This window comes from Trachypithecus francoisi, unplaced genomic scaffold (genome assembly GCF_009764315.1).
Source record: "Trachypithecus francoisi isolate TF-2019V2 unplaced genomic scaffold, Tfra_2.0 Lachesis_group9, whole genome shotgun sequence".
Lineage (NCBI taxonomy): Eukaryota > Metazoa > Chordata > Mammalia > Primates > Cercopithecidae > Trachypithecus > Trachypithecus francoisi.
In genome coordinates this window covers 8697622-8707817 of record NW_022681474.1, presented here as the reverse complement: position 1 = coordinate 8707817, position 10196 = coordinate 8697622, and the positions used below count along the sequence as shown (strand labels likewise).

Genomic DNA, 10196 nt, shown 5'->3' with positions numbered 1-10196 from the left:
CCATGGGTAGAGAAACAGCATTGAGAGCAACAAGCTTTTTTTCTATTTATTAATTATTTGCCAGAATCTCAACTTCTCTGCTTTAGTCTACTGACCAAAATGCTGAAGATTAATCTATTTATTTATTTATTTTTTGAGACAGAGTCTCCCTCTGCCACCCAGGCTAGAGTGCAGTGGCACAATCTCAACTCACTGCAACCTCTGCCTCCTGGGTTCAAGCAATTATTTTGCCTCAGCCTCCTGAGTAGCTGGGATTACAGGCACATACCACCACGACTGACTAATTTTTTGTATTTTTAGTAGAGATGGGTTTTTGCCATGTTGGCCAGGCTGGTCTTGAATCCCTGGCCTCAAGTGATCCACCTGCCTCGGCCTCCCAAAATACTGGGATTACAGGCGTGAGTATTTATTTCTATAATATTTGTTCTTGTCTTCCATTTTAAAAGCTATAGACATTTTTTTATTGAAGATTTGGAAAATTTATAAAAAAAATACAAAAGAAATTAAGAATACCTGCAATCCTGTGATGTCAACTTCATCGTGGTTAACAATTTTGAAATATATACATTTTAATATTTTATATAGTTTTTATGTTGTACAAAAATATATTATGGTAAACTAGACATTGCATTTTATTTAGCATTAAAAAATTTTTATATACCCTAGTATAAGTGTTTTCTTATGCCAATAAACACTTTTCAATGATATGTTTTAAAATTGTAGGTGCATAATTCTATTACATGAGTGAATCATACTTTATTAAACAAATCTCTATTAATAGACACTTTTCTGTTTCCAATTTATTTTTGTTATGATAAATAAGATACAAATCATCATCCTTTTACATAAAGCCTTAATTAGCCTTTTATAAGTTGTTTTGGTCAAACTAATCTTATTCATTGTAAGAAATTTAGGAAAATGCATAAGGAAAAAACACTTAAAAGAAGCAATCATAATTTCCACCATTAAGAGACGTTCATTAACTTTCATTGTATATTCTTTCAACCTTTGTCCATAGGGGTGTGTGATTTAAAAATTGGGAACATGTGGTTAGTTATTGCTTCTTGATGCTGACAATAGCTAACACTTAGTCTGCACATGCCATGCTCTCTTCCAAGTACTTCTCATAGGTTTAATTTATTCTCTCAACAGCCCAATGAAAGAATCCTTTTATAATTCCCATTTTATAGGTGAGAATGGGAAGACACTGAAGTACAGGAAGGTTAATTTCAGAAGTGAAATTCACCTGTCCGATGTGCCTTTTCCTCAGGGCGAAGCTTTGCTAATCTGAGAAGCTAATCTGAACTAATGCTCAGTAATGGGCTAAATGCAGCCCCTCTAGGGGAAAAACATATCTGCATGCTAAAAGGGGCATTTTGGAGAGTTCTCTATTGCATACCTATTTAGAAACCTGGAGAGAGAGAGAGAGATATGGGGCAAGGTTGTGTGTGTGTGTGCATGTGTGTGTGACCCTGAAACAGCACTATTTAACTGACAAAGGCCAGGTGCCATGGCTCACGCCAGTAATCCCTGCACTTTAGAAGGCCAAGATAGGAGGATCACTTGAGCCCAGGAGTTTAAGACCAGCCTGGACAACATGGCGGAATCCTATGTCTACAAGAAATACAAAAATGAGCCGGGCGTGGTGGCGTTCTCCTGTAGTCCTAGCTACTGGGGAGGCTGAAGTGAGAGGATCGCTTGAGTCCAGGAGGTTGAAGCTTCAGTGAGCTGCGATTGTGCCACTGCACTCCGGTCTATGTGAAAGAGTGAGACTGTGTCTCAAAACCACAAAACCCAAGCAAGAAAACTGACAAATGACTCAAAAGCCTGGCCCTTGTGTACACAGATAGGAGAAATTAGAGATTTTTATTAACACCTAGATCATCCTTTCATATACATATTCTTTGATTGACTACCGCCCTGGTACGTTTTGTTGTTGTTGTTGTTGTTAATAGGAGTCAGGAAGTGCTGCAATGATTGGAAGTGGTATTTTAAGAGTAGCAGGGTTTTTACTTAGGAATTTTTCTTTTTATTTATTTATTTATTTATTTGAGATGGAGTTTTGCTATTTTACCCAGGCTTCTTGGTTCACTGCAACCTCTGCCTCCTGTGTTCAAGTGATTCTCCTGCCTCAGCCTCCCTGGTAGCTGGGATTATAGGTTCCCACCACCATGCCCGGTTAAGTTTAGTATTTTTAGTAAAGACGGGGTTTCACCATGTTGGCCAGGCTGGTCTGGATCTCCTGACCTCAGGTAATCCACCTGCCTCAGCCTCCCAAAGTGCTAGGATAACACGCGTGAGCCACTGCTCTTGGCCTTATGCTTAGGAAACTTAACAGTGAGTTCAAAGTTGAAAAAAATGAAGTGGATGATCTGAGGGGTGTACAGGGTATTTTAGAACCTAAGATAATGAAAACAAACACAATGACACACACTAGATTTTCTTAAAGGACAGAGCCTAGGAAATCAATACTCCTAGCTCCTCTTACTCATCAATGCCTGGGTAAATTCAGAATGGTTATTTCTGTTCGGCAATTTATAAATATGAGCTACTCTTTGCTCAGACGAATAGAAAATATTTCTCTCCAATGATGGATATGGCCATTTTACACCAGAGATAAGACTGGTAAGAAACAAGCACTAGGAAAAATGCAAGCAGAACTCCCATCCTCTTCACTTTCATTCAACTGGACCTTTGAGGTTGAGCTTCTGGAAAGACCCTGAACATTACATGCAGTAAACAAGATTGCAGAATGTCCTTCTAGTACATTGTTCTCCCAGCAACCAACACCTTGCTTTACATTTGCCTTTAATTATAACCTTAGATAGAAGGGCAGGAATTGCCAGAGCCAAGAATTCTTTTTGAATTTGCATCACAAACATCTCAGTATCTTAGGAATTTTCCCTTTTTTGTTTTTTTTTTTTTTCATTTTGGTAAGTTAGTTTCTATGACACTCCAACAAATAGTGGTTCTCTGAGAATGGAGACCTAGCTTCCAAAGAACAAACTTGGCTAAAACATGTTTCTTTTCCAGGTAGGCACTGTTCTGCAATTATAGAGGGACAGCCCACACATCCTAATGAATGCATATCTGCAAACCAAGAAAAAGGGTGGAACAGGACTTCCAAAGAATGCCCTGTAGTTCTGCACCCCTCTTCTAAATCTAAACTGTTGGAGGTTCTACTTAGGTTATGCAGATATACCTCCTTTATCTGCTCTGTAGGTTTAAATACGTTCTCTGTTACCCACTGTATAAATTTCACATTATTATAAACTCCCAAAGAAAGAGATTGTTTTCTTTCAGCCAAATCAAGAGTACCTGTCCCTATCCCTTCTCTCACTCACTGATCCCAAATGGAGAATTCAGGTGCTGATACATCGCCCATGCATCCCTTTCGTTCTCTGCAAGTTGCCTGATCAATGAGATGCCCCGTGATCCCCGGACAGGCTCTGATGCTAGGATTTAGGCAGCTAGCTGCACCCTTTGAGCACACTGCAGGCTGTTGCACCACCTGTCTGCCCTTTTTTACTTGCAAAATGGAAATCTCTCTAAGCTCTATCATCTTTGACATTGCTGTAAAAAACCAGTTTTAGTGATAAGATGAACCAAGCAGAATGGCAGGATGGGATATGTGGCAGGGATATATTTTTGACCCCATATTTTAAAACTTTAGATGCAGCAGACATATCTAAGTAAAGTTGTGCCTTGCCTGCTAAGACGGAAGATTAATATCCAATAAATTACTCCCTCAAGTCCTTAGTCCCGAAATTCTTAAAGCACAATACTATACTCCATCATAGTAAATCAATTCATCTTCTTCTTGTGTTTTTTTCTCATTTTATTTTTTTGATTAATGTGTTTTTATTTTCACAAATGTCTCAAAGGTCCTTGCCTACTATGACATTTTAAATATATCGTTAATATTTGAATTTTTAAAAACCAAAGTCACAGAATTTTCCTCTTTGAATATTTAAAAGTAGAATAGGGTAAGGGATTATCATTTGATAATTATTTTGATCCTATTCTTTCTGGAGGCAGTAGAATTAATTTGACCTTTAAATGTCTACCTCAGACCTATGCTTCTCTAAAAACATAATCTGAGTCAGGTAGGGAAGACTGAAATTTCTGCAAAATATGACACAATACATGCAGGAGATGCTTAATTAAAAGACAAAATAATCTAAATTTTAAAAGCTGTAGCCTGATCAAAATTAAGAGATATGTTCTTTTTCCCTTTTCATATGTCCTTTTGGTTTTAGGGTGCAGTAATAAATACATTATAGAGGTGAATGACACGATGTAGATTATTTTCTAATTCAAATCTTACTGTGTGATCCTGAGAAATATTTTAGTTTATATGCCTCATCCTTCATCTATAAAATGGTATAAAGTTTATTACTTTTCACTCTTGAAGGCAGTGTGATATGTTAGAATGAACTTAAGTTTTGAAGTCAGGGATGCCTGAATTTGAGACTAATTTTTTTGTCTTAATATTTTTTCATGTGATATCAGGCAGATTCTTGAACACTTCAGAGCTTTATTTTATTCACCTGTAAAATGAAAGACTATATTTTGATCTTAGTTTTATGGTGGAGATTTAATGAGATTATATATGTAAAGCATCTGGCATGAAAACTAGTAGTAGATACCCAGCAAATGTCAGTTTTTTTCATTCACTCTTTCTTCTCTTAGGCTGTTGCATCAGATAAGTGTTTTGGATATTGCAAATGTTAACACACACGGCACTTACAAGCTGCTGCTAATCTGCTAAGCATTTTATATGTTGCATTAACACATTCAATTCTTACAATGACTCTATGAAACAGATGATATTATTGTCTCCATTTCATAGATGAAGGAACTAAAGTACAGATAAATTAAATTTACATGATTAAGGTTGCAAAGCTACATAGTAGAAAACTATGGATATGAACCCAGGCTGTCTGGTTTCTGAGTTCCCCTTTGCTTTTTTTTTGGAGACAGTCTTGCTTTATTGCACCAGCTGGAGTACATTGGTGGGACCCCAGCTACTGTAGCCTAGAACTCCTGGGCTCCAGTGATCCTCCTGCCTCAGCCTCCTAAGTAGCTGGGACTACAAGGGTGCACCACCATGCTTAGTTCATTTTTTAAGTTCTTTGTACAGATGGGGTCTTGCTGTGTTGCCCAGGTTGGTCTTGAACCTCTGGCCTCAAGCAATCTTTCTGCCTTGGCCTCGCGAAGCACTGGGATTATAGGCATGAGCCATGGCACCCCACCTGAGGTCCCCTTTGAACGACTAACTTCTAGGACCCTGATAAACAAACCTGACAAACCTGACCAGGACCAATTAGAGCTGGAAGGCCCTTAGGAAATCTTGTCCAGTGCTGCCCAAGCTGTTTAGAACACACATAGGATTCTTAGTAAAATATATTTGGGAAACACAAAACAGTTAAATGGGTGTTCCTTGTAAAGCTTTATTAGAATGTCTCATGGAGGCATTTGGTATGCTAAAGTTTATTGTGAATCTCTGAGCAAGCATACATATGTGTGCAACACTGTGATTCTCAAAAACTCTCTGGCCACATAATTTTTTTTCTTTTTTTTTTCCTTTCCTCCCCTCCCCCAGAGCTAGCTGAGGTTTTATTTTGGTGGGGGGGGGGGGGGGGTGGTGGGTGGGGAGCGGTGGGGAAGCAATTGAATTATTTTGTAGCTGGAGGCATGGGCAAGGGGGGTGACCAGGCAGTAAACTCCCCAGAGGGTGGGCTGAGCCTGGGGTGGGTCTCCCAGCGGCCTCCCTCCCTGGCTCTGGGGCAGCCGCAGGAGGGACAGGCTGGGAGCGGCTGCTGCAGCCCTTCACTTGGGCAGGACGTCATTGGACTCGGACACCAGCTTCCCATCACGGGTCTCGATCTTCTTCACAACCACGTCCCTCGGGGAGCTGGTGCGGCTGAAGGAGCTGGAGCCCGCGCCAGAGCCAAAGCTGGAGCCCAGGCCGTAGCTGAGGCCAGGGCTTGTGAGGCCCCCATAGGCTGAGCTCAGACCACCTGCATAGTCGCTAGTGGTCTTTCTATGGATACTCTTGTTCTGCATCCCAGACTCCAGCCGGCTCTCCTCGCCTCCAGCAGCTTCCTGTAGGTGACGATCTCGATGTCCGGGGCCAGCGTGACGTTCGTTCATCAGCTCCTGTTGCTCACGAACTGCCGCGCCACGTCCTGCCGGACCCGCTGTAGGGCGGCCTCCAGCTGGGACACCTTGGTGTTGGCCTTCTTAAGGGCCAGCTCCCCACGCTGCTCTGCATTTGCAATGGCGGCCTCCAGGGAAGCCTCCCGGCCTTTGAGGCCCTCAGTCTCAGCCTGGGGCCGGTTCATCTCGGAGAGCTCAGTCTTTGTACTCCGCAGGTGATCCCCGTGCTTCCCAGCCAGCGTCTGCAGCTCCTCATGCTTGATCTGGTCCATGCTCTCAGCCTCAGCCCGGCTGCGGTTGGTGATCTCCTCCTAATGCGCGTTGGCCTCAGCGATGATGCTTTCCATGTCCAGGGAGCGGCTGCTGTCCATGGACAGCACAACAGACGTGTCCGAAATCTGGGACTGCAGCTCCCGGATCTCCTCTTCATACAGCTGCCTGAGGAAGTTGATCTCGTCAGTCAGCCCTTCCAGGCGAGACTCCAGCTCTACCTTGTTCACATAAGCTTCATCCACATTCTTCTTGATGGGGACAAATTCATTCTCCATCTCTGTAAGCTTATTGATCTCATCCTCATGCTTGTTCTTGAAGTCCTCCACCAGCCCCTGCATGTTGCCAAGCTCCGCCTCCAGCTTCAGCTTCTCCTGGCCCAGAGTCTCCAGCTGCCCTCTAAGGTTGTTGATGTAACTCTCAAACCTGTTGTGCTTGTTGCTCTGAGCCGTCTTCTGCCCCTGCAGGAGGTTCCACTTGGTCTCCAGCATCTTGTTTTGCTGCTCCAGGAACTGTACCTTGTCAATGAGGGAGGCAAACTTGTTGAGGGTCATGATCTGTTCCTTCTCCAGGGTGTGCACGGCCTGGATATTGGGGACCACCTCCAGATTAAGGGGGCTCAGCTGGCTCTGGTTGACTGTGACAGCAGGGATGTCTCCCATGCCACTGGCGCTACCATAGACTCCACCCAGGCCACCCTGGAAGCTGCTGATACCCACTCGGGAGAAGCTTGAGGAGCTGATGTGGGCACCGGGCCCACTTGTGTAGGAGTGGCTGCTGAAGGTCTGGGGGCCAGAGGTGGACACCTTGTAGGATTTCTGGGTCACCCTGATGGATATGGTGGAGACAGGAGTGGAGGCAGGTGGGCTGAACCAGGCGGAGATTCTAGAAGGAGCGGAGAAGCTCCTTTTTTATGGTCCGCAAATCTTTTTTAAGGAGCACTTGGTAACAAGTCTGAGGTTCACAGTTTAATGCATGTCCATGTAATCTGAGTGTCTCATATTGCAGTGGAGAAATGGATGTCCACACGTGGAATGGAACTTGCTCAAGTGGCAGATGCTTAACTGGTGGCAAAATTGAAATAAAACTCAGATCTTCAGCCTCCAAATGGAGTGCTCTTGCCACTATGCCACATTATAGCGCACTAGATAATAGTGCCTGAGATAAAGAAGCACAGTATTTTCAATACTGCCTAATTTATTCGGTACAGTGAATAGAACCAATGTGTATCTTTCCACTCTAATATTTCCACTTCTAAGCAAATAATTAATATAGTCCATGGCATTATTTTTCTGTTACTCCTGCTTCTGGAGCTGTGCATGGACCTCTTAAAAGCTAGACATCAGGCCGGGCGCAGTGGCTCACGCCTGTAATCCCAGCACTTTAGGAGGCTGAGGCGGGTGGATCACAAGGTCAGGAGTTTGAGACCAACCCGGCTGATATGGAGAATCCCTGTCTCTACTACAAATACAAAAAGTAGCCAGGCATGGTGGCGGGCACCTGTAGTCCCAGCTACTTGGGGCACCGAGGCTGGAGAATTGCTTGAACCCAGGAGGCGGAGGTTGCAGTGAATCGAGATTGCACCCCTGTACTCCAGCCTGGGCTACAGAGTGAGACTCCGTCTCCAAAAAAAAAAAAGAAAAGAAAAAGAAAAAAGCTAGACATCAGCCTTAGGGCTGGTTCTTGGTTGGTTATTGTGTTTTCAAGTACCTGAGATCACATCTCTAAAGCGCTCTTCAGATATGTGGGTCATATGAATCAAACAACTTAGGAACACAGTTCTAAAAATCTTTGAAGCATCTTTCACCCTGCCAGAGGTTTGCATATTACATCTGAGGAATCTTACAAACACCCGGTGTCAGGTAAACAATAACAGGTGAATTCTAGGAAGAGGGTGTGTTGAAAAATGTGGGCAGGTCAAACATGAAGGATGGGAATAGAATTACGGTGCTGCTAGTAATTTTGTAAACCAACTTCCTAAGTTCTAAAAAAAGGTGGGGGGAGGGGGGGCTTAATTTGAGTCAGTAGCCACCGTCAGCCCATCCTTAACTGAGAGAAAACAAAATAGTTTCAAGGGAAGCTATGTTGAAGTCAGCTAATATAGTGAAGTCAGATCATTCTGATGTATCCTAATTCTCTGTAATGATAATGCTTTTGAGTTATGTCCCTATTAGGATCCGCTAAAGCATCCTTAGTGGCTAGGTGAGGTTTTGAAGACGAGCAAGTCAAATGGAAGGTTTAGAGCATCTTGTGTTATCATTCTAATTCCAGAAGAGTAAATACTCAGAGTAAAAATTCCATAAGTAAATAAATACGTAGACCAAGTGTATGACAAGAGAGCACCAGAAGACCTGGATTTCTGGAGGAGAGACTCTGAAGAGGAGAGTAGGGCAGTCCTCTGTTCTCATTCTTCTCCTGTAATCACAGTGGGTTTACAGATGTTTCCCTGCCCCTCCAGTGGGCAGCTGGTTCTGCAACTGTCTGCAGGCCAGGGCTGCGAGCAGCCTGCTTACAAAGATATATTTGATATGCAAATGACAAGGCCTAAAACGGAGCGGCTGATAAGACGCAAGACCAATTTCAAGTGAGGGTCACAGTGGGGGGAAACACAATGATGAAATTCATGAATTACACTTCTGTTTCTCCTTCCTTTGTCAACAGGAAATATTTATTAATTAAACCAAGGAAGGCTAGTGGGTACTGATGAGCAAATTAGCACATCAAAACCTTGGATGAAAGTTCCTGAGAATAGCAGGCCAGGGGAGAGATCTGGGAAAAGAAAAAAAACTGGAATTTACAGCCTATTTTGATATGAATCAAGTAATAATCAAGCGATTTGTTACATCCAAGGGAAAAAGTTCATGTTACAAAATTGACGTTAATCAATTTAAAATAGTTTTTAGCTTTTTTTCTTTCATTTGCGGGAATGATGACAATAAGACTCCGGAAAATGGTGACAGGAAATTTGTAATAATTCTCATCAGATGGTAAATATTTCAACTCATCAACTCTCATAAGAATATATACAAATTACAGTGGAACTTAAAAACAGTACAAATAGGCACAAAGATAGTTAACACGGTGAAATTACTTTCTATGGAGATTCCCCAGCTTTTATTTCCTTAACTAGCCAGTTCTGGCATTTCAGAGTTTGCTCTCTTGCCTGCTTCCTGCAAACCTCAAACTTTTAGGAAGCAGTTTTATAGATATATTTTTCTAAAGCCGGCTTGCTGGTATGCACACAGTCGGGCGATAAAGGATTTAAGCAGGATTTACATTTTCACAATCCTCACCCTTGGCAGCCAGAGAGCCATTTCTGCTGCTGCTGGCAGTCTCCCTTGCTTCTCTCTACAATAATTTTATCTTAAATTATTTACTACTTCTTGCTGCTTATTTGCAGCCTTTTCTTTTGGTATTCTTGGTCACATCCATAGGCAGAAAGTAGGCAGATCACCTCATTCCGTAGGTCTTGATTTCCTCATCGGTAGCAGGAATACTGAATCTGTATTCTCAACATACGCTCCACGATTAGAATCATCTGCGGGATTTGGAAATACAACAGCAACAACAATACACCTCCTCTCAGAAATTCTGATTTGATTGTTTTGGGGTGGAGTCCAGGCACTGGCATTTTTTAAAAAAAGCTCTGAGAAGATTTTAATATACAGCTAGGGTTGAGTATCACTGACTTTCTAAAGCCTTGCCACTCCAAGTGTAGCAAATGATTCTTGGTCTTGAATGACACTTCTAAATACATTTACATA

General features: G+C 42.4%; 1 long non-coding RNA gene and 1 pseudogene across 1 annotated transcript; both read right to left on the bottom strand.

Moving 5' to 3' along the window:
- Positions 1-5832: 5832 nt before the first annotated feature.
- LOC117082802 lies at positions 5833-8840 on the bottom strand (annotated as a pseudogene).
- Positions 8841-9082: 242 nt separating this feature from the next.
- LOC117082334 lies at positions 9083-9970 on the bottom strand. The gene is made up of 2 exons (XR_004436554.1): positions 9887-9970; positions 9083-9201 (listed from the first exon to the last, which is right to left on the bottom strand). It is a non-coding gene; the product is annotated as an uncharacterized LOC117082334 (long non-coding RNA).
- Positions 9971-10196: the final 226 nt, after the last annotated feature.